Below are 20,098 nucleotides of genomic sequence, written 5' to 3'. Positions count from 1 at the left end.
AACAAGCTAGCTGGGAGATGCATAAGTTAAATACTTAAAAAACAATTTGTGCCCGAGGGTGTTTTTTTTTTTTTTTTTTTTTTTCTTTCACACAACTTTTGTAAATGCAAATGAGGCACTTGATTATCTGCTGTTGTGGTTTCATGCAGGCAAAGCTGGTAAAAGATGTGAACACTAGAGGACTCGGGAAAGTATTTGCCCCATGATGGTTTCCACAGTTTTTGCTTTTCCCTCACACTTAATTGTTTCACATCATAAAACTGTTGATATTTGACAGAGATAACCTTAGCAAAAATTAAATGCAGTTGTATCTTTTTATTATTAGGGATAAATACTATCTGCAGCAACATATCTCCACCTCCACCATGTTTGACAATTGGTGATGATTGTTGGTTGTAGAAATGTTTTGTACCACCTTCCAAAAAGTTTCACTTCTGTCCCGTCAGCCCAAAGAATTGTTTTCCCAGGGTATTTTGGGATAATCTCATGGTTTCTTTCTCCCCTTTTTTTTTTTTTTTTTTTTTTTTTTTAAATAGCACATTTTAGCTGAACCTTTTTGTTCTGCTTCTGTTGTGACCTCCAAGGTGAGTTGTAGATGCACCCTTGGAGTAACTGTCAATGTGGCCAGTGGACACTAAAGAGAATGTTCACCAATGATCCATGTTTTTCTCTCTGTGGACAATGGCGCTTTCTGAGGTTTGGTGGAGTCCCAATTCCTTAGAATTGGCTATGTAACTCTTTTCAGACTGATGGAGATCAATAGTGTTTGTCATCCTTAGGCCTGTCACGATAACAAATTTTGCTGGGCGATTGTCTAAAAATTATTGCGATAAACGATAATATTGTTTCAAGACCTAATGACACTGATTTAATGGAAATGACTAATAATGCATGTGATTTCCTGCCATAGATAGATACATTTTATTTTCAAAAGAATGCATAACACTGGAACTGATAAACTAAATAAAACAACCAAAAACAAAAATAAAATGGATTCTCAGTCTCCATTAACAAAAAACGTACTTTAATAAAAACTAAACGACATAAAGCCAAAGTGGAAATAAATACTGCATTCAACCAAAAGAGTGCAGATTATTAAGTCTGTATATTGTATTGCCCTTCAGTAATCACTAGATTTAAATAGAGAAGATGGGCACGTCCGACTTCTAATGCAGTATTTCATACTACACGATTTTTTTTGCCGCTATTTTCCCTTTACAACAATCTTAGAAAGTTGGCCGATCTAAGATTGTCGTAACCGATAATCCTGTAGTGTGATGTAGATCGTCGTGGCCGCTCCGATCTAAATCAGGAGTTTTCCCCGACTGGGAGCTTAACGCTGAATGTGACAGGGAGCCAATCAGAAAGCGCGGATTCTCCTCCGTGATTTCTGAGGGGAAATAACGAGGGGAATCCCAAACAGCTGACACGGCACGACACGAAGTCCAGCGGACATCTGAGATATGTGCAAACGACATTGTTTGTTAAACATTTTGTGCAAAGAATATAGAAATGACAAGGGGAAGAGTTGGAGCCAAATTGCTACCGCAGTTGATAAACCCGGTAAGTTTTCAGCTGTTCTTCGTTAACGTGACATAAATAGGTTATAATGATTTTCATTCAGTCAGGACTTTACACTGACTCTAGCCACATGCATCACAGGTAGTAGATTCTAATAAAGCACTGATTGTCTGGTTTTAAGATTAGTTAACTGGACTCGTAGCCATTATTTTGTGCCCATGTGGCTGGACACCACACGACACGACGAACCCGATCAAACCGTTATACCTAGGATTTCTGTCGACTAATGTGTGGTGGTCTCAGGTTTTGAAAATGGGCCGACAGTCGGCTATAGTGTGCGCTGGACATTACACTAAGGAAATGAGGAATGGACGGTCAGTGGAGAGCACCGGAGTTGAGCCTTTTTTCATTCAGTGTCAACAGAAAGAAAGGCAGGAAGAGACGATAAAGCCGATAATTAAAATGAGGTCGATAGGTTTAATTTATCGTGCGATGATATCGCTACAGGCCTTGTCATCCCATGTTATTGAATTGTTAGATCAAGGCATGATGTATTGTTTTCTGAGATGATGCTTTACTACTTCATGCAGTCAGACAGGTTATTTTTAAGTATTTTCATAATTGCAACAGTCTGGCAATAATCAGACCCGGTTTGTGAAACTGAACAAAAACAATTGTTAAACTGATTTTATTATTAGATAATTGCTTTTTCACCTGAGCCAGTCTTGTCTAAATAGCTTTTTTTTATTTTTATACATAATCAGCATCTGATACTAAAAAAATATATCAGCTGAAACATTTAAGTGTAGCAAAAATCTTTAACAGAATAAATCTTTGAGGGGGCATATTTTTTCACATCACCGTACAATGCTTTGTACCGTGGACTGCCTTAAAAGTAACGGTATTATTGGTTCACACTAACATTGTGGTAGTTATAGGAATCCCATTTAACTTTCACTTGTTTTTGGATGATGAAAGGAAGCCAGTGTACCCCAAGAGAACCCTAACTGAACTCTGAACTCCATGCAGAAAGATTCCTGTTCTGATTTGAACCAACAACCTCCGTGCTGTGAGACGGCAAGGATGGGATGCCGTCCTTGTGTTAGAATAAAATTCTTCACTGTACAAACAGTTACTTTCAGCCCAAAGAAAACCATGGTTCTCTCTCTCATTAGTGAATTATGTCTGACCATGTTGCGATTGTGGTTGTCCATATTTGGTCTGGTGATCCAGGTAAAGTTCTTTAAATCTCCTTCAGCTTGATAAGATGCTTCTGTAATGTCTGATATGTAATTTCTCATTGTAGAGCCAAGAGACTTAATTCACTATGCTAGAGTCAAGTGGAGATCTCCACAGTGAATATGCAGATCCAGACATCTTACTGGAAGAGATGACCGTGAGATTTCTTGAATGAGGGAGTCATTAAGTGTGACACCATGTAATTGAGAAGCTTTCTTTCTTTGTTTACTGTCATTTATGAAACTAACAGCAGGCTCTGCAGTCTTTTCTCCTTTTAAATGAGTGATTCCTTTCCTTAGACACCATATATAGTTGAGAAAAGTCTGTTTTCTTAACTCCTTCTCTTCTTTGCTTCAATCACTTGATACAAATTTACAGTAGCCAGCCAGCCATTGTATTCCAAACACTCATTTTTGATATGAATGTTCCACATAATGATATTGCAATGACGTTGTATTTATTTGTTGTGCAACTGTATGACTCTCATACTGCATTGAAACTGTTGAAATCTGCTGTCTTTGACATAGCTGCATGACAGTGCGTCATTTTGTTGCGTTCTCTTCCCCTTCTCGACATCAGGCCAAACTACGTCGCACAGTGCTCTGTTGTGTGATTGATCAGGAGTTTGTGGGCACATTTTATGAGAAATGCGTTCAGACAGCTTTATTTTGCTTCAACCTATCTGCTATTCCACCATCTAGTTTTTGTATATGCAGACGTCATGAATACTTTTGAGGAGCATTTATCAGACGGGGTGAGGAATTACCGTATGTACATTTGTACAATTTCTCACAAAATACCTAGACTGATGAAAACCAGCACCTAGTTCAACGCTTTGTGTTGTACAGAAGGTCTGGACCTTCGGTTATTGAGAAACAGTTGATTGCTGAAAGGCATGGACTCTGTTGAAGTTGGCAATTGCTAATGCTTTTCCATGACGTATGTCATGCTACGCTATGCTAGGAAGCATAACAAAACCTGCACGCTCTGTAAACAAAACGATGGGGAGTAGGGTTATGACATCTTTGCTAACAATGAAGCATCTTAGACATTCCTCTTGTTCTAACATTAACTGCTCAATATTTAGAAGCGTGAACAACTTGGACTGAATGACGTTGTTCACTCCTTCCAATGCCATTGCCAAACTACAACCCTGTATAGCCAGACCACAATTCTAAAACAGAAATCTAGCTCAGCGGGAGGACAGGGCAGTGAAGAAAGATGAGAATTGTGTAGGATATTGTAGCCTGGCTATTTTGGCCAGGCTACAAAATAGCTTGAGTTTGTCCAATGGCTAAAAACTCTAGGATGGAAATTGCTAAGTTGATTTTTGACTCCATTGTGGCACTCTCTTCATGACCATGTTAAGCAAACCAAAGAATACAGGTACTGAGTGGGAGGATAGTCCCCAGGTGGACTGCGCTATGAATGAAAGGTGTGTGCCAATACAAATGCCTGCATATGTGACCACAAATCGGCCATTAGGCTGAAGCGTGGGAGAGAAGTGAATATGGATAAGTGAAATAAAATAAACCTGAAAGCAAACCTGTTGGATGTAACCAAACATTTTCTAACAGGGCACTGACTCTAATCATGGACGCTCACAGATGCTCTCTGTCCAATCAATCTGAACGAGGCTGAGCGACATTGCAAAGAATGGTGATAAATCTCAGTATGTAAGACGGGCTAAGAACAAACTTTGTTTTTATTTGTTGAGAAAAGCAAAATTCTTTCTATTTCATAATTTTGAGCTGCATTGTGTTGGGATATCAAATAAAATCCAAATAAAATACATTCAAGCTTGGGGTTTTTCATAAGACATTGTTGAAGGCTTTAAATGCTCTCTTAATCTTAATACACAGTAAGTTAAGAAATTCATGGATTAAGGGCTAGCAGTTAGCGTTTCGCCTGAAGCCTTATGTGGTACTTTACAATAACGCTTCATTGTAGAGTTATGTTCACACGGGCCGATACAGGTTAGAGTCTTAGATTAATACAGCTTTCCCACATTAACAGTATTGTGTTGTATTTATGTTGGGAATTGTGTTTGGGATCTCCATAGGAACAGAAAAAAAAACTGGGTCACACTTGTATGAAATGTCTGCAGGTCGTCACGATGGCTTGTGATTCCACAGGGATCCTATTAAAAAAAAGCCTCATATTAGCACCTCAGCAACGCTCTCTAATTATTTTCATCATATCTTTTTAAGAGGGGGATGTCAACTGTTGGTAAAACAACCTCAGCATTTGCTCATTAATTCTCCAGCCTTCGGGTGTGTGCCGTTTTTTTAAACCAGAACTTTAGCGTGTTGTCATGAATCCCAGGATGTTCAAATATTTCCACTTGGAAGTTTTTTTTTCTCAAGTGTAAAAGTCCAGAATGCACATATATTCTGCCTAAAGGAGATTTGGGAAGTGAATGATTATTGCAGTCCCTTATATTTTAGCTATAGCATAAAATGACTAAAGCCAGGGTAATGGGGATGGGGGGGATCAACCAGATTATCAACAAGGTAAGTTGCGGAGAAACTCAGCAGGCAGGCGGTGTGTATTCTTAGCTCGAGTAACGTCTGCCAGGTTGAGCCGTTCGACGTACACACACTTTGGAAAAAGTGCTTCTCAGAGCCGGTCTTCTGTGTCCGTCTGCTTTTTTGTTCTTATTAGTGTGTGTGCGCGTACCTGACTCTCCTTGTGTGTGTGTGTGTGTTTACCGTGTGTGTGTGTGTTCTTTTGCCCTTTGCCAATTAGCGGCTTCTCGCCTCCTGAGGCAAGAGGCGGAGTGTGTGTCTGTCGGAGGAGACAGACTTGATGGAGCTTGTCTGCTGCTGACGGATCAGCTGGAATCTGAACTCCACTCTCCTGCTTTTGCTTTCCCACACACACACACACACACACGCACACACAAGAGCCTCGTCTGTCTGCCAGTCCATGTGACATGGCGAAATGCGACAGTATTGTTGGTGGAACGAAGGCGCTAGACGGGTAAATCTAGTGGCAGTCTGCACTGGTGTGTGTGTGTTGGATCCACAAATATATGGGCTCTTCTCCGACAAAGTGTTTGTAAAATTGTGAGTGTAAAAAAGAAAACACATGTGGACAAAATGGACAGAAGAACTACTGCCTGGTCTGTAGTTGGTCTGTAGATGTAGCACAATGCACACATGTTGATATTTTCTTTATGTAATTACCCTTAAAATGTATATATTTTCTAGCAAAAAATATATACAGATTTTCTCTTTGCTCTACGTTGGCTCGCTTTAATTCTCCCCATCACAACTGAACTGCTTTAGAACCAGCTTGATACCGTGTAATTTAGCAACCCTTTAAGAAAATCTGTTTGAATTGTTTATCTTTTCAAAAGCACTGCAGGCTAGATTTTCCCTTTGTTTCCAAAGAAAGGAAAACATTTTTACATCTCTGCTCTGATTTTTATTTATTTTTTTTTAAACTTTTAAATGTTTTAGGATATTTTCTTGGCCAGAGCTAATCATCTGGCTGAGTTCTGACTGAATACATCCAAGATATTGTGCTAGTCAAACAGAAGATCAAACGGCTGAAGAAAACCTTCAGTTTTAACCCCAGTTGGAACACCATGATAAGTGCCAATTTGCCCGAACTGTATTTTTCAGCTCTACCCTGCAGACACTTTAGCATCGGGGAGTATTTCCGTCCTATCAGAAAAGTCAGCTCAGTCAGAACACGGGCCTCCAGATATATATATATATATATATGGATATATATATATATATATATATATATATATATATATATATATATTTTTTTGTGGTTCTCAGCCTCTTTTTTGCTGCTGTTCTTCCCGTCTCTATTGGTTACCTAATGAGTTGTGCAAGCAGTAGGGGTGGAGCGACTCACAAAATCCATGGTTTGGTTCAGGTCATGGATTCAGGATCAGCTTTCAGTCAAATATACATTTTTACTTCCTGTTTAATAGGCTTATCGGGGTGCTGTGGCAGCAGAGGGGTTAAGCACAACCCACATATGAAGGCCTTAATCCTTGAGGCAGCGTTGCACGTTCGATTCCCGGCCTGGTGACTCCTACCGCATGTCTTCCCCCTTCTCTCATTACCCACCTTCCTCTCAATTCACTATCAAATAAAGGCCACTAGAACCAATAAAACCTTAAAAGAAATTTTAAAAAAAATAGGCTAATCACCATAACAGACTTTGCTGGACGATGAATAAACAAAAATTGAGATGAATGATAATATTGTTGCTTTGCAACCATTTTCAGCTAATATGCTGATATTGACATAATGCAAGTTCACCTTCTCAAAGCCTAAAACTTTAATTTTGTACAGAACACTCCACACTGGAACTTACAGGCATTTTAAATATCTAAAACACAACAATCAAAAACTATATGAAATTAAACAAAGCCATAAATAAAAAACTATGAAATGTTTATAAACAAAATTGCTCTTTAAAATTATTAATAAACATAGTACAAATTACCAAGCTCACTGGAGTCTGTTATGCAGTTAATTGTTTATTGTGACAGGTTTACTCTTCAGTCAACAAAAAAAAGAAGAGTACTTTTCTGTCAACCAATCCTGGATCATGGGTTAAAGAATATTGTGTGAAATGTGCCTTTTTCTAGCTTTACATCATGTTATGTTATTTCCTCATCAAAAACATACCTGGAGAGTTGGATTTGATTCATGCATGCATGTTTGAGAAATTTTTTAATCTCCCATGGCGACCATTAAGCTGTGCAAAACGCCTTGGTGGACCTAGCTCTAACATCGAGGACGAAGCTCCTCCCCAGAGCTGCAGCTTCCAAGAGCAGCCCTTGCCTTCGACTCCCCCACTCAGCTCCTTCAGACTAGCCAGCAGCAATTGGCAAACACCTGTTGGAACTGCGCATCTGCTGAGCTCATTTTACGAGCTACTTCTCTGTGAAACGTTGGTAAAAATGTTGAAGGGTTAATAGAGGAGCCATGTTATGACGACTTCCTGAAGACGGCGTTCCAGAAAAAGCAGGAGTTTTTGAAGACAGAGGCCCAATTTCAAGGCGTTAAATTACAAACTCAAATTTCTTTCAAGTCGCATTTAATATATACAGCATATATAGTTAACTGAAGTTAACATAATTTCTTGATTATGCTATAAAATATAATAGTGCCCCTTTAAAAATTGACAGAATTTGGCACTATGTAATTGTGAGTCATTTGTAAAGACTCAATTTCTTGTGAGTCTTTAGATTTTTTGTGCAGTGAATAGGGAAATGGTCTTTTGAAAGGTCTTGGCAAAAAGACCATTAAAGCCATTAGCATTACGTTTTATTCTGTCACAAATCAAAGACAGAATAATGTCTTATTCTTAGTGCAGTCTTTAAATCCTATTGTTTAATGTACAAAGACTAAGTGTTCACTATTTCCAGGCTATATTTTTATTCTCAACATTCCTGTGATTCTTGGCAAAAAAAAAAAAAGTCTCCTGAAGCTTCAACCTGTAAACCGAACGTTTAACTTTGCCTCAGTTCTAGCTTTTGCACTCTGACTTTTCACTGAGAGGCTGCCCCCTGCAGTGCACTGCTTGCAGTCCCATTTTGTGGATGTGTTGCAGAGAGGCTGCACTGAGCCTGCCATCCTCTCTGTGATCGGAAGGAATCGTTCAAAACTCTGGTTTGTTTGTGCACCAATCAGTGTGAGCCCGTCTCACCAGTGCTACTGGGCCTGGATCCGTTTGGCCCAACGTAGGATCCTCAGTGTGTTAAAATCTAGTAAAAATACCATAGCGGTATGAAATCATTGTTGCATGAAACAGTATGACATTACCAAATTATGTTTGTTTAAACAATTATTCCTATGTTATAATTTGGATTTTCATAAATAAACTAAAGCAGATCTACAAACATTTAGTTGTAGTTTTCAAGTAAACTTTGGATAATATTTGGATTTCTGTCCAAACTTTCGTCTGCTGTATATTTACCAACTTTTTTACACTCATTACATGACATAAATATTTTTCACCAACTTTCAAGAAAGAGAAAGTTTTCAGATACTCGCTGCATAAACGCCAAATCTTCAGTATTTTTGTCTAGTTTCTAGTTTGAATACGTTTTGTCTTATTTCTAAACGAACTTGCAAGTAACTTTTCAGCAAAATATAGGAGCTTGTTTTCAGTCAACAATTCAAAATCCAAAAATACTATTGATCCAAAGGGGAAATTAAATGTTTTAACTCGCAGTAATTCAAATTCTTCGAAGCATTATTTGTAGATGGTGATGGCTGTTGGCATTGAATTCTTGAATATAGATAAAAAGCATTTGTTACACTGGCAGACATTTTCCCTTATAAGTTAATCTGCCAGTGGAAGGATTTTTTTCATCAATATTAAGAAATTATTGATTTAAAACAAACCACTATACCTTGCTGAAAAGTTATTTGTATGTATTTGTAATGGGATCCCATTTCACAGAGGAAAATATTAATTCTTTGGGATTAGAATTTATTGAACATTTTCTTTTGAATATCAATAACTATTTAATTTAACAGCCATGATACTGTGTGTACCACAGAATAAAATATCCAAAAAAACCCCCCAAAATGTGTTGAAATAAAAACTATGCAGTACAAACTCCAACATGACAATAAGATAAAATGAAGCTCTTAAAATTTACATTTCAGTGCAGCATGATTAGGAATTAAGAGCTTTGTTACATGCCAGGTTTTAGACATCTATACAGTAATGTTTTAGAAGACGAGCAGCAGAAAAATAAATGGAGTTGGCAGGATGAAGTCTGAGCATTGGCACACCAGCTCCAGTATGAATCAGTAAACGTGGGTCCAGATTTACATTAATTCAGTGGAAAATATGTCCCCAGACAATGAGTCTGACCTGAGAGAGTGCCTTAAGCTGCTTCAAAAACAAACGCATTGAGTTGTTTTTGTGGCGGCTTGTAAAACGCATGGTTATGTTTGGAAACTGAAGCTCAAACGCAGCCAGTCAACGATTAGAGCAAAATGCGACTCAGTGGTACATGGAATACTCACTGAACAAATTTAGATTTTTAAAAAAAATCTAAATTAAAAAAGATTGGATAATGAAAAAATGTGTTGAATAAATAGATCAGTGCAGATGATTATTATAACAGCAGCCCTGAGCTAGTTAAATAAAGCTGTGCAGAAACGTAACTAAGATGCATCATTTTTCGATCCGCAAGTCTATCGATGAGATTCTGATTTTTAGGGTCACAAGTCGATTCAGAAACAATTTTTTTATTCAGAAACCATTTGTATTCACACGGTTCTGTTTAAACTATTATGAGACTGACGGTTTATATTTAAAGAAAAATAAATTTGTGAATATAATTCCATGACTCATATTTCAAAATATTAGCTAGAGTTAATTCGCAAATACAGTAGTGCGTTTAAAACATACAACTTAAATGCATTTTAAGATAGATTTTAGACCATGCGATTAATATTAATTTTAGTTGTCTACAAAATTAAAGTTAATATTTGAACTTACAGTTTAATAAAGAAAAACGACATTTTGTATCCATGCTTAAAACCCTTCAGTTAAACTGTCCTGCTTTTTGTCCAATCTGGCATCCAGCGTTCTGCCGTTCCTCCTCCACAACTGCAGTTCGCTCCATAGACATCAGTTTCTCTCTCAACAGTTTTTGACTTTCCAGTGGACTAAACACACTTTACTTGAAGTTGCTTCAGTGACATATTTTCTCTCCCCCTTTCTGCACGCTGATTCTCAGTCATGACTCATCACTGTGCTGAGTCATGAAAACTCTGAGCCTGCTTCAGCTGACTTTGGCCAAGAAATGGAGCAAACCATGAAAGTGCTGGCAGCACCAATGTTTAAACATTTGTAAGTCATATTTTTATACAGATTAGTATGTAAAAAATATTTTTTTTAGTTTTCAGTTGTCAACAGAAATGTCAAGTTTTTGAATAATGAATTCACGAGGATATGGAATGAAGATGTAAGTTTCCAGAATAATATCCAGTAGAATATTTAAGTCTGGCCTTGTTTCCTAGATGAGATTTGCTAGATTAAAATTTTAAAATCCTGGCTTAATAATTTTGTTTGAGCTCTTTCTGAAATGATGTACTGATTCATCTGCTTGTCTCCATCTCTCGATTAAGGCAATGTCCTCCATTGGTACATACTAGGGATACAAGATTCTGATATTTATTTTTCTACCATTGTTGCCATTTGCAAATTCATCAAAATTATATTTTAATTTCAGCATAAATGTTATCAGTTTTACTAGTAGTATGGTTACTTTTGATATTTTGTCTCTCCCCAGCAAACTCAGCATTTCTCTGTTTGCAACCTGAACACACAAAGAACTTCGGCGCTCGCAGCATACAGTCCTTACACTCCGTACAGTCCATAAATACCTAAACTTCCAGTAAAACGCAGGAAAAAAGCCGCTTTGCCTTGACTGGCATGTGATCCTGAAGGAAAACACTTGACAGATATTTGCTCTTGTCGTTTATGTCCTCTTAACGAATCCACTTCCCACATCTTACAGCTCCTTAAGCTCTATAGAAGAGCTCCTCAGCATTGGGTAAATGTTTCCACAGTTCCCACGCTGATTAGAGGCAGTCCAGAAAGCGCAGTGCTACGTCGGTGATTAAGTAGATAAGAAGCCCTGCGAAGAAAAGTGCTGAAGACAGCAGTTTCATCAGGTCTTCCTCTTCAAATGCGCGTCATTGAAGACGTTTAAGCTGTTTTGTCAAACGGTAGCTTCATTTGCTGCTGATGTGATTTTATTTCAGATTGCTCTTGTTTGCATAGTTTAATTTAACCACGGAGCCTAAGTAGTAGTTAAATAATTCAGTGGCATCCTTGCATGGGAGAAAGTGAGTGAGACCCAGACATGTTTCATGCGTGTTCTGTTAGCCTGAAAAGTCTTCTCCTCTGTGGCTTTTTAGTTTTACTGATGAAAGATTTACACCATCTCTTTTGCAAACCGAATTTTGTTGGAATCTTTAAATTATAGTTTTGTGTGTGAAAGCGTGGCATGAGGTGCTTTTTGAGATTCTTCCAAGATGAGGTGTTTGTCTGTAAGACAGAGAGGATATGACGGTGTACTGGGGCCCTGCAGAGAGAGAAAAAAAAAAAAAAGATTAAATTTTCATTAGACACTTTGAGATTAATCTCAGAAACTATCTAGAAAAAACAGAACATTTAAGTAAAGAAAATGCGCAAAATTTTTAGGGGGAGGATTTCTGAGTTTGAAAATTTGAAAATCTCAGAAATGTTTGGGAAAAAAAGTTTAAAATTTCAGTTTTAAAAGTCAAAAATGTTTGGCTTTTGAAACTGAAATTTCATGTTTTTCTAGAAAAGTATCTGAGCCTTTCTACAAAGCCTTTTTTCTTAAATTTAATGACATTAATCTCAAAATTTGAATTTCAAGTTGAATTTTTTTTAATTTTGGAAATTTTTTGTCAAAAGTTGAAATTTCTAAACTCAGAAATTTCCAAGTTTTTTCATCAAATTTAGAACTTTTCAAATTCAGACAATTTGTGGAAAAATTTCAGAGTTTATTTTTGGGGGTGCTGAAATTCACTCCTTTTTATGCTGCAGTGTGGTCATTTGGTAAATATGCCACAGAAGCCAGTTTCTACACACACACTTACACACACTTCATCTACTGTACTCCTCCTGGCTTTAAAGCAGCAGTGTGTGTTCATCTCTTCGACCGTACTCTGAACTTCAAATTATTATTCTCCCACACTTAAAATTGTCCAGCTTTCTGTTCTCTTTGTGCTAATCACAGCTCCAGCCTGCCTTTGTTTAAGTGCATGGCTGTCAAGCAGACCACTAGCTAAAGGCTGAGATGTTAACAGGCTGTGGTGTCTACATTATTGATGCAGACTGCGACTAGGCTGTGCTTTGCCATAGGCTACAACTTTAAAAAAAAAAAAAAAAAAAAAAAAAGAATAAAGAATTGGAGTGAACTCTGGCTGAACTCGAAGGGAATTTAGCTAAAGAGGACTTGCAGATAAGGAGCCTCCCCCCGATCGCATGCTAACATCGAAGCGCCTTGTACCAGAAGTTGAGACAACACGGCCTAATTGTTGTGACACGTCGGGTTTACTGCAGCGTTTTAATGAGCCCGGGTCCCCGGGGCGACGCTGGGATGATTAAATTTAGCATTTACGCTGTTAAAGTTTCGAACGCCCCTCTTTAGACAGGGATTCGCTGCTCTATGGAGAAATATTTTAAAAAATGTGAGCCATGTTGAAATATTTTAGACTCAACTTTACATGTGTGTTCAGCCAGTAAAACGTTGCTGGGTTAAGTTATCGTTCACTTTGATTATGTTGTTGGCGACTGCCCCATTAGCGCTGTGAAGCACAGATCTGAGCAGCCTCATTATTGTCCTTATATCATCTTCTGCTCTATGTAACATAAACAGTAACTTCCAGAAAGACTGCTGTTTAATAACAGGGATCGACACCAGGAATCCTCCTATAGTTGGTACAGCTTGCAATATTTCAGTGATCTTTGCGTTCAGGTTGTGCTTGTGTTAGCAGCATTACAGCACACAAGCATCTAACCTTTTGTCAGTCTTCTTGCTTTTCTGAACCAGTCTCTTGTACAGTGGTGAACACGGATGGTTGGGCTGCAGTGGGATCAAGAAGGAAACTTGGGGAGCTCCTTCTACCAAGATTGATACAGTAAATGAACAGCAGATTTTTTTTTTTGCCATAGTTTGAGAGACAGAGGAACGAACTGTGATGAAGTAATCCTGAGGCTGTTCAGTTCCACTCCGATGAAGACAACTGGTGTTGGAGGAGGATGAAGATGGTGATCAATGCCTTTTCCCAGATTCAGGAGGACCAAAACACAAACTCTGGTCTGCCTAAAAACCTCGGTCTGGGTTCAGTTGAAGTGAACTCCGGTCCGCTTGGTGTTCACACACACATATTTGAACGGCACCAGGGCATTCTGGGTGAATGCAACCAAAACAAATGTGTGGGTCTAGCTAGCTGGAGAAATGACTCGTGATCCTTCACCAAAGACAAAAGAGAAATCCTGCAATTGCTAAAATCTGCCTCTGGGAATGTCACAGTGATGAATTTGCTCGTGATGGGCATGATGCAAACATACATGCTGTTATATAATTGTTTTTGGAGGAAGAAATCTCTATGGACTTTTGATTGAGAAATTATTATGAGTCAGGAAGCTAGAATGCATTTATAACTTATTAATGCAAAATGCTGCATATCATGTTTTTGCCATTAAACCCTGCAACTCTTCTGCAGGTATTCAGGAACTCTTGATGAATTTGTGCTACACTGTCATGCTCTGTATTTACTCTGTATTTACTTGCATGCTTTCACTGTAATTTACTCACTGCTCTGCTTTGCTTCTTTTGTCCTCGTCTCTTTCTGTTCCTCAGGTTTACTGTTAAACTTTCTACACAGCGGATTTTTTTCTGCACACTTCCTTATGATCATTTATGCATTCAGTCATTGGTTATTTATATATACACTCCTTGAATAGTAATCAGATGGAGATGTTATACTTTTTTTTTGCTACAGATGGTTGCGAGGTCAGAATTAAGACGGGCTGCAAAGAGGAATTCTGATGAGACAAGTTTGTATTAATTGTGTTGGGGGAACTGTGTAAATGTATATTTATTTAATTCTCACTTTCACCAGGAAGTTTTTTTTCTCCTGGAAGAAACTTGCAGACCTCCTCAAACTTGTACTGCTGATGCCTCAGAAATGGAAATTAGTGGAGGACGTCTTGCTGCCCTCAGGACACGAGCAAGCTTTTTAAATTAGGGGGGGGGGAAATCAGCTTGTTGGCACGCCTTACTGCATCCCACACACCCTCGTTTCAGTGAAGGATGTAAGGTTAAGACAAAGCACTTCAATCATCTAACCACACTGGGCATTGTGTTGACTCTACTTGCAGTCACACACAGAAGGAGAGTTGATGTAAAGCCCTAAGCTCATGATGATAAGCCGGGTGCGAAGGTGGGAACCCAAAGATGCATTTGGGAGTCTGTTTAGTTTGTGTTGGACGTTTTCGGCTGTTATTATTGTCTTTCTAAAGATAATCACCATGTTAAAATTTTTTTTTTTTTTTACTTTGACATCAAAAGACAGGCAGAAATGTCCAGAATGTGCATGAATTTGGCATGCTTACAAGTTTCTTATTTTGTTCTGCTTTCCTGTTCTGCTTGGGCTACGCACTAGTTTTAGTTCGCCTGAAGGCAACTGAATATATTTGGTCAATATCATGTTTGAATTGTACCTGGTAACACAGTGCATAACCTCCTCCATATAGCTAAAATTTGTACTTGGGACACGCTCTAAAAATGCTTATAGCTGCTCATTTTAATAGACCCCACACCAAATACAACATAATATAATTATAGTTAAAACTGTCAAAATTTTCTAAAAAAAATTTGGAAGTATGTTCCGTAGCAGAATAAGTGAATACTGAACCGTAGATGGTGTGTATCCACTTGTGTATCCACTGTACATAAGTATACATGTTAATGTGAAACACTCTGTGGAAACAAATTAATTTGATATACAGTCAATTGTTTTAAATATGTCAAGTCAAATCAAGTTCAACACCAGGGCATTTTGAAATGCTTCACATGTTAGAAACATAACACAGCAACCAATTAAAACAAATTAAAATTTAAATTTAAATTTAAACCAATTAAACAAGCAACAAACATTAGATTTTGTCATCATCATAATCATCAAAAATCATCATCATAAAATCCAGGTAAAATATACTAATGAATATTTATGGTTATTTTTCCAGTTCTCTGGAAGTTTGTTCCAGATTTGTTGAATGCTGCTTCTGCATGTTTGGTTCTGGTTCTGGATGCAGAGCAGAACCAGAAGACCTCAGAGGTCTGGAAGGTTGATTCAGCAACAGCAGATCTTCAACGTATTGTGGTGCTAAACCGTTCAGTGATTTATAAACTAACAGTATTTTAAAATCTATTCCCTCAGTAGAAGGACTTTAGAACTGGATGATCTGCTCCATCTTCCTGGTTTGAGTCAGAACACCAGCAGCAGCGTTCTGGACCAGCTGCAGTGGAGGGTTGATTTCTATGCAGACCTGTGAAGACGCTGTTGCAGTAATTAATGTAGCTAAAGATAAACACATGGATGAGTTTCTCTAGATCTCGCTGAGACATCAGTCCTCTAATCTTGGAAATGTTCTTCAGGTGATAGAAGGCCGACTTTCTTTGTGTCTCTTCTGAAAATCTACCAATTTCACTGGCAGATTATTTCACTTATTACAAGACACTTTTCCCTTTGGTTTAAGTGAATTAATCTGCCAGTGGAGCAAGATGTTCTTCATCAATAATAAGAAATTACTGACTTAAAAGAAGCTCATATTTCTTGCTGAAAAGTCTCTTCTAAGTTAATTTTGTCTTATTTCAAGTGAACTAAGATATTTGAACAAAATCTTTGAATTGTTTATTTTTATTTTTTTTCAGTGTCTGGATGGTCATTACACCATTTCACAAAAATACAGGCTTTTTTAAAGTAAGCTAACAAATACTGATTCAGTTTGTTGTTCAGGCTGATTATGTCACAGAAGCATTAACAATATCCAGCCAGGAACCTTCATCAGTGGGTCTGAGATGGTTTATATGACCAGCTGATTTTAATAATCCCCTTGGTAGATGATCATTCTGACAGACTCATGTACATACTGAAGGACTTCCATCTTATCTGATAAACTCGACGCCTGAAGACTACAACTTATGTGAAGATGAAGACAACCAAGGTCAGTGAGTGTTCAGAGTTTCAATTGGTTCAGTTTGTGTGACTCAGAGTTTGTTTATTTATTTATTCCCTCAGAAATGATAAAAACCGCTGTGAATGACAAAACTCAAGCAAATTACAAGGACAGTTATTGTCCTCTAATCAACTGTTCCACAGTTATCTGTTTATCTTCCTGTTTGAAGTTTTTCACCAGATTGGTTTCTGTGCATGTTCTCCACATGTAAATGCTATGTTTTGCTCTCTTTACCTCAGCTGGTTGCAGATGTGTATTTGACTGAGAAATACGTACAAGTTTAATGTAGCTACACAGGAAGGGTGAGAATACTGAAGCAACTTTTCTTTTCTTTGCTGCAGAGCTGTGTGATTTCTATTTTCCATATTTCCCGCTGGTATTGACTGGAATAATGTTGATGGCTTAAGCTGTACTGCAAGCGCCGGCATAATGGAGCAAACTGGTGGGAAGGAGCTCATCATAAGTCTGCCTGGCGATCATTCTTGGCATTAGTGGTGGATGATGCAGCAGTTCTGCAGCTTGTGGCGGGATATATCGTTTATAACAACTTGGCTCTAAATCATTGCAGCTTATTGATCAAATCTGCCAGTTCTAGTCTGCCCTGGTCCTCTTTTTACAATCTGCTTCTATGTGTTTTATGTTTTCCAATTGATTTGGAAATCCACCTATAGTACAGATGTTTTGCTCCAGACATGGAGAAAACATCTTAACACCATTGAAATCATCAAAAACTCCAAAATAAAAAGAAATACACCTGAAGTGTGATAATTTGACCTGAAACTTATGTTCTGTCAACAGAGGCATGTTCTGCACTGAATCTCGAGCATTTTTATTTATTTTTTCGGTCTTGGGCTTCCTTCTGTACGAAATGTAAAGAACAGTGCAGTGGGTTCAGTTTTAGCATTTGTAGGATTTTTCTCGTCTTTGGCAAAAAAAACCATAAACCATTTCTCATGCGTTTATTTTGGTTGCATTTACCCAGAATGGCCCCCATTGTGGTCCGCTTCCTGCTTTGGGAGCGCTCTCCGGTCCGCTTATGCTCTAGAACCGCACCAGAGTTCACTTCAACCGAGACCAAGAGTTCGCCTTTTTTGTTCCGGATCAGAGTTGGAATACACATTCACACCTCCCCTAACAAACCAAGCTTTCTAGGTAAATGATGAAGAGTTTGATTGAAGCAGACTAAACAGTGCTTTAGTTAATTCACATATTTTATGATGTGAATTCATCCTAAAATATGTACTGACCTGCCATGTGGCCTGAGGACCAGGATTAGGAACCACAGTTCTAAAAGTTACTAATGATGATCTAGGACAATATCATTTCATCTAATTTGAGAGTTTCTGAAGGTCTCTGACCTCTGCCTGTTATTTATCATACCAAAACTGTCACTAAGGAAACTAGAATTTAAAAAGACAAAGAACGAAATACTTATTGAATAAAAAAAAGGTCAGAATAGGATGATATGATTTTGCTAATTAAACTCTGTATCTGAACTTTTGGTATTATTTAGTTCAGTATTATGGTTCTTTCAACGAGGAAGCAGAAGTTAGAGCAGACAAAACTCTTCACAGGAACCTCTTGACTTCATCTTTTCATAACATAATGTGCCCAGACAGAAATGCTTGAATATTTTTTATTTTTTTTTATTTTTTATTACATCTCTTCAATACAAAAATCATCTCAAGGCCTTTTCCAAAATGAGAAAAGTTAAATATCAGTTCAAGCAAATGTGTTCCACTGTATTTAACTTGTCACTCAAATTCTGATTGTAAAACAAATTAATACAAGCTGAGGCCAATGATTTCCAGCCATTGTTAAAATGTTGTGTATCGCACAAAAAATGGAAACACTTTGTGTTGGTATTTTTATAATGTGAAAGCTGTTATGTTGTTCAATGAAGTTGAAAATGAGATAAAGCAATCAAAATTTGCATGTATCAATGTCTGATGCTATTAAAAACAAAGGAAGCTGCATGGTGGTGCTCTGGTCCTGTGTGGGTTCTGGGACTAAATCCCAGAGGTGTCTCCACACATGGCGGGTCCGTCTGTAAACGAGTAAACATGAATTAAACTGACCGGACTTAAATTATGGAGTGAAGTTGTTTCATGCATTCGATGTGCAATTAGATTCCATCTGACAAACAATTAATTTCTTGCAGACTTCCTGAGCGATTAAAAATAACCTACCTGTTACTAGGCAGCTGCACTGAATTAAGTGTGCATGTAAGATTTTGTCTGCTTGTGCTGTGTAATGACTCAGTGAGTGTGGGTTGGTGTAGGCTCATGTAGGTTTTTTATTTTGTGAATGTGAGCTAATGCAGGATACTGCAGGTCACAGAGGCTACTGGAGGTCAGTTGAGGTTGTAGGTTGTTGTGTGTGAGAGAGAAGGAGAGACAGAGATGCCGCGAGAGAGACTGCGGTGCAGCTAATAGCCATGTAGCCTTTGCCAAGATCTTTAAGGAAGTTTCTTTGGATCTAAATCCACAGTTTAGGCGACTGAAAGTCTTTGTGAATACCTGGAGAAACCTCTAACTCTGTCTCTCCTTTCTGTCAATTTTATGTTTTTGTTTCTTGGTTTTAATTTTGTTATTCTGTATCTTTTCTTAGACAACAGTTCTTGGAGCTAATAAAATGAAGTAAAGTGCATACATAGTGCTTTACTTGATGTGAATGTGGATGCCTAGCTTCTGAACCCTGGGAAAAACTTTGATCCTACCATCCACATTTTGATGATTCTTTAACATGCACAGCCTATATAAGCATTGTTAGGACATCTTGAAAACTCTATGATGGAACTGACATTTCGTAACGGCTGTTCCCTCTGTCTATGCTCTTCCACAAAGTAGAAATGGCTAAGGAAAGGTTTGAGGAGCAAAACAGCAGGTTTTAAGTGTTAAAAGATTCTCCAAATTTCCCCACATGTTAAATCCAACTGAGCATCTTGGGGATAAGATGGAAAAACTACCTCACAGGCTTTCAGAAACTCTTGCCAGCATCTTGGTGCCAGAGACCACAGGAGATCTTTAGGGGTCTGATGGAGGTCGGAGCTTGGTGCTGGCAGCAACGGGAGGCTGCCTCCCTGTTGCTGCCAACACCTCAATTTTAATGTTAAGGCTGATTATGGTACATTGTGTACATTTCACATAGAATTGTTTCGGTGCAGGCCACTTCAATATCTTCACGATTGTGTTTTTATGCAAATGTTGAACATCTTTAAAGTCAAACACACACTTTCCAATGTTAAATCTTAAACAATAGGCTTTATGAACTCACACCCAGAGATTTCTCCTCCACAAAACAATGACCCAACTCAGGGAGTCTAAATAAGGAGCCAAGTGGGTTTCCCTTTTTAAACGGGCAGTAACAGGGGAACCTGTTTGGCAGGCTATCAAATGAAGACACAGCAAAGACTTCTTAATTAACAGATATTATAAACCAGTTGTGTTCAGCAGTCTTCTCCAGTCTTGTATGTTCCGTTTCCTAATTTACAGCACCTTTAAAAAGTATTCTAAAGGGTTGGATGCTTAACCCTTTTTTTTTCTACAAATCAGCAGGA

At 38.0% G+C, this 20,098-nt stretch overlaps 1 protein-coding gene across 2 annotated transcripts in view; it reads left to right on the top strand.

The window, feature by feature from the left end:
• ldlrad4b (low density lipoprotein receptor class A domain containing 4b) overlaps window positions 1-20,098 on the top strand; it is a 221,357-nt gene that overhangs the window by 608 nt on the left and 200,651 nt on the right. The window lies entirely within an intron of this gene.

The sequence above is a fragment of the Poecilia formosa genome, unplaced genomic scaffold (genome assembly GCF_000485575.1).
Source record: "Poecilia formosa unplaced genomic scaffold, Poecilia_formosa-5.1.2 Scaffold36, whole genome shotgun sequence".
Lineage (NCBI taxonomy): Eukaryota > Metazoa > Chordata > Actinopteri > Cyprinodontiformes > Poeciliidae > Poecilia > Poecilia formosa.
Note: the sequence above shows the minus strand (reverse complement) of the source record. Positions and strands in the feature narration are given on the sequence as shown.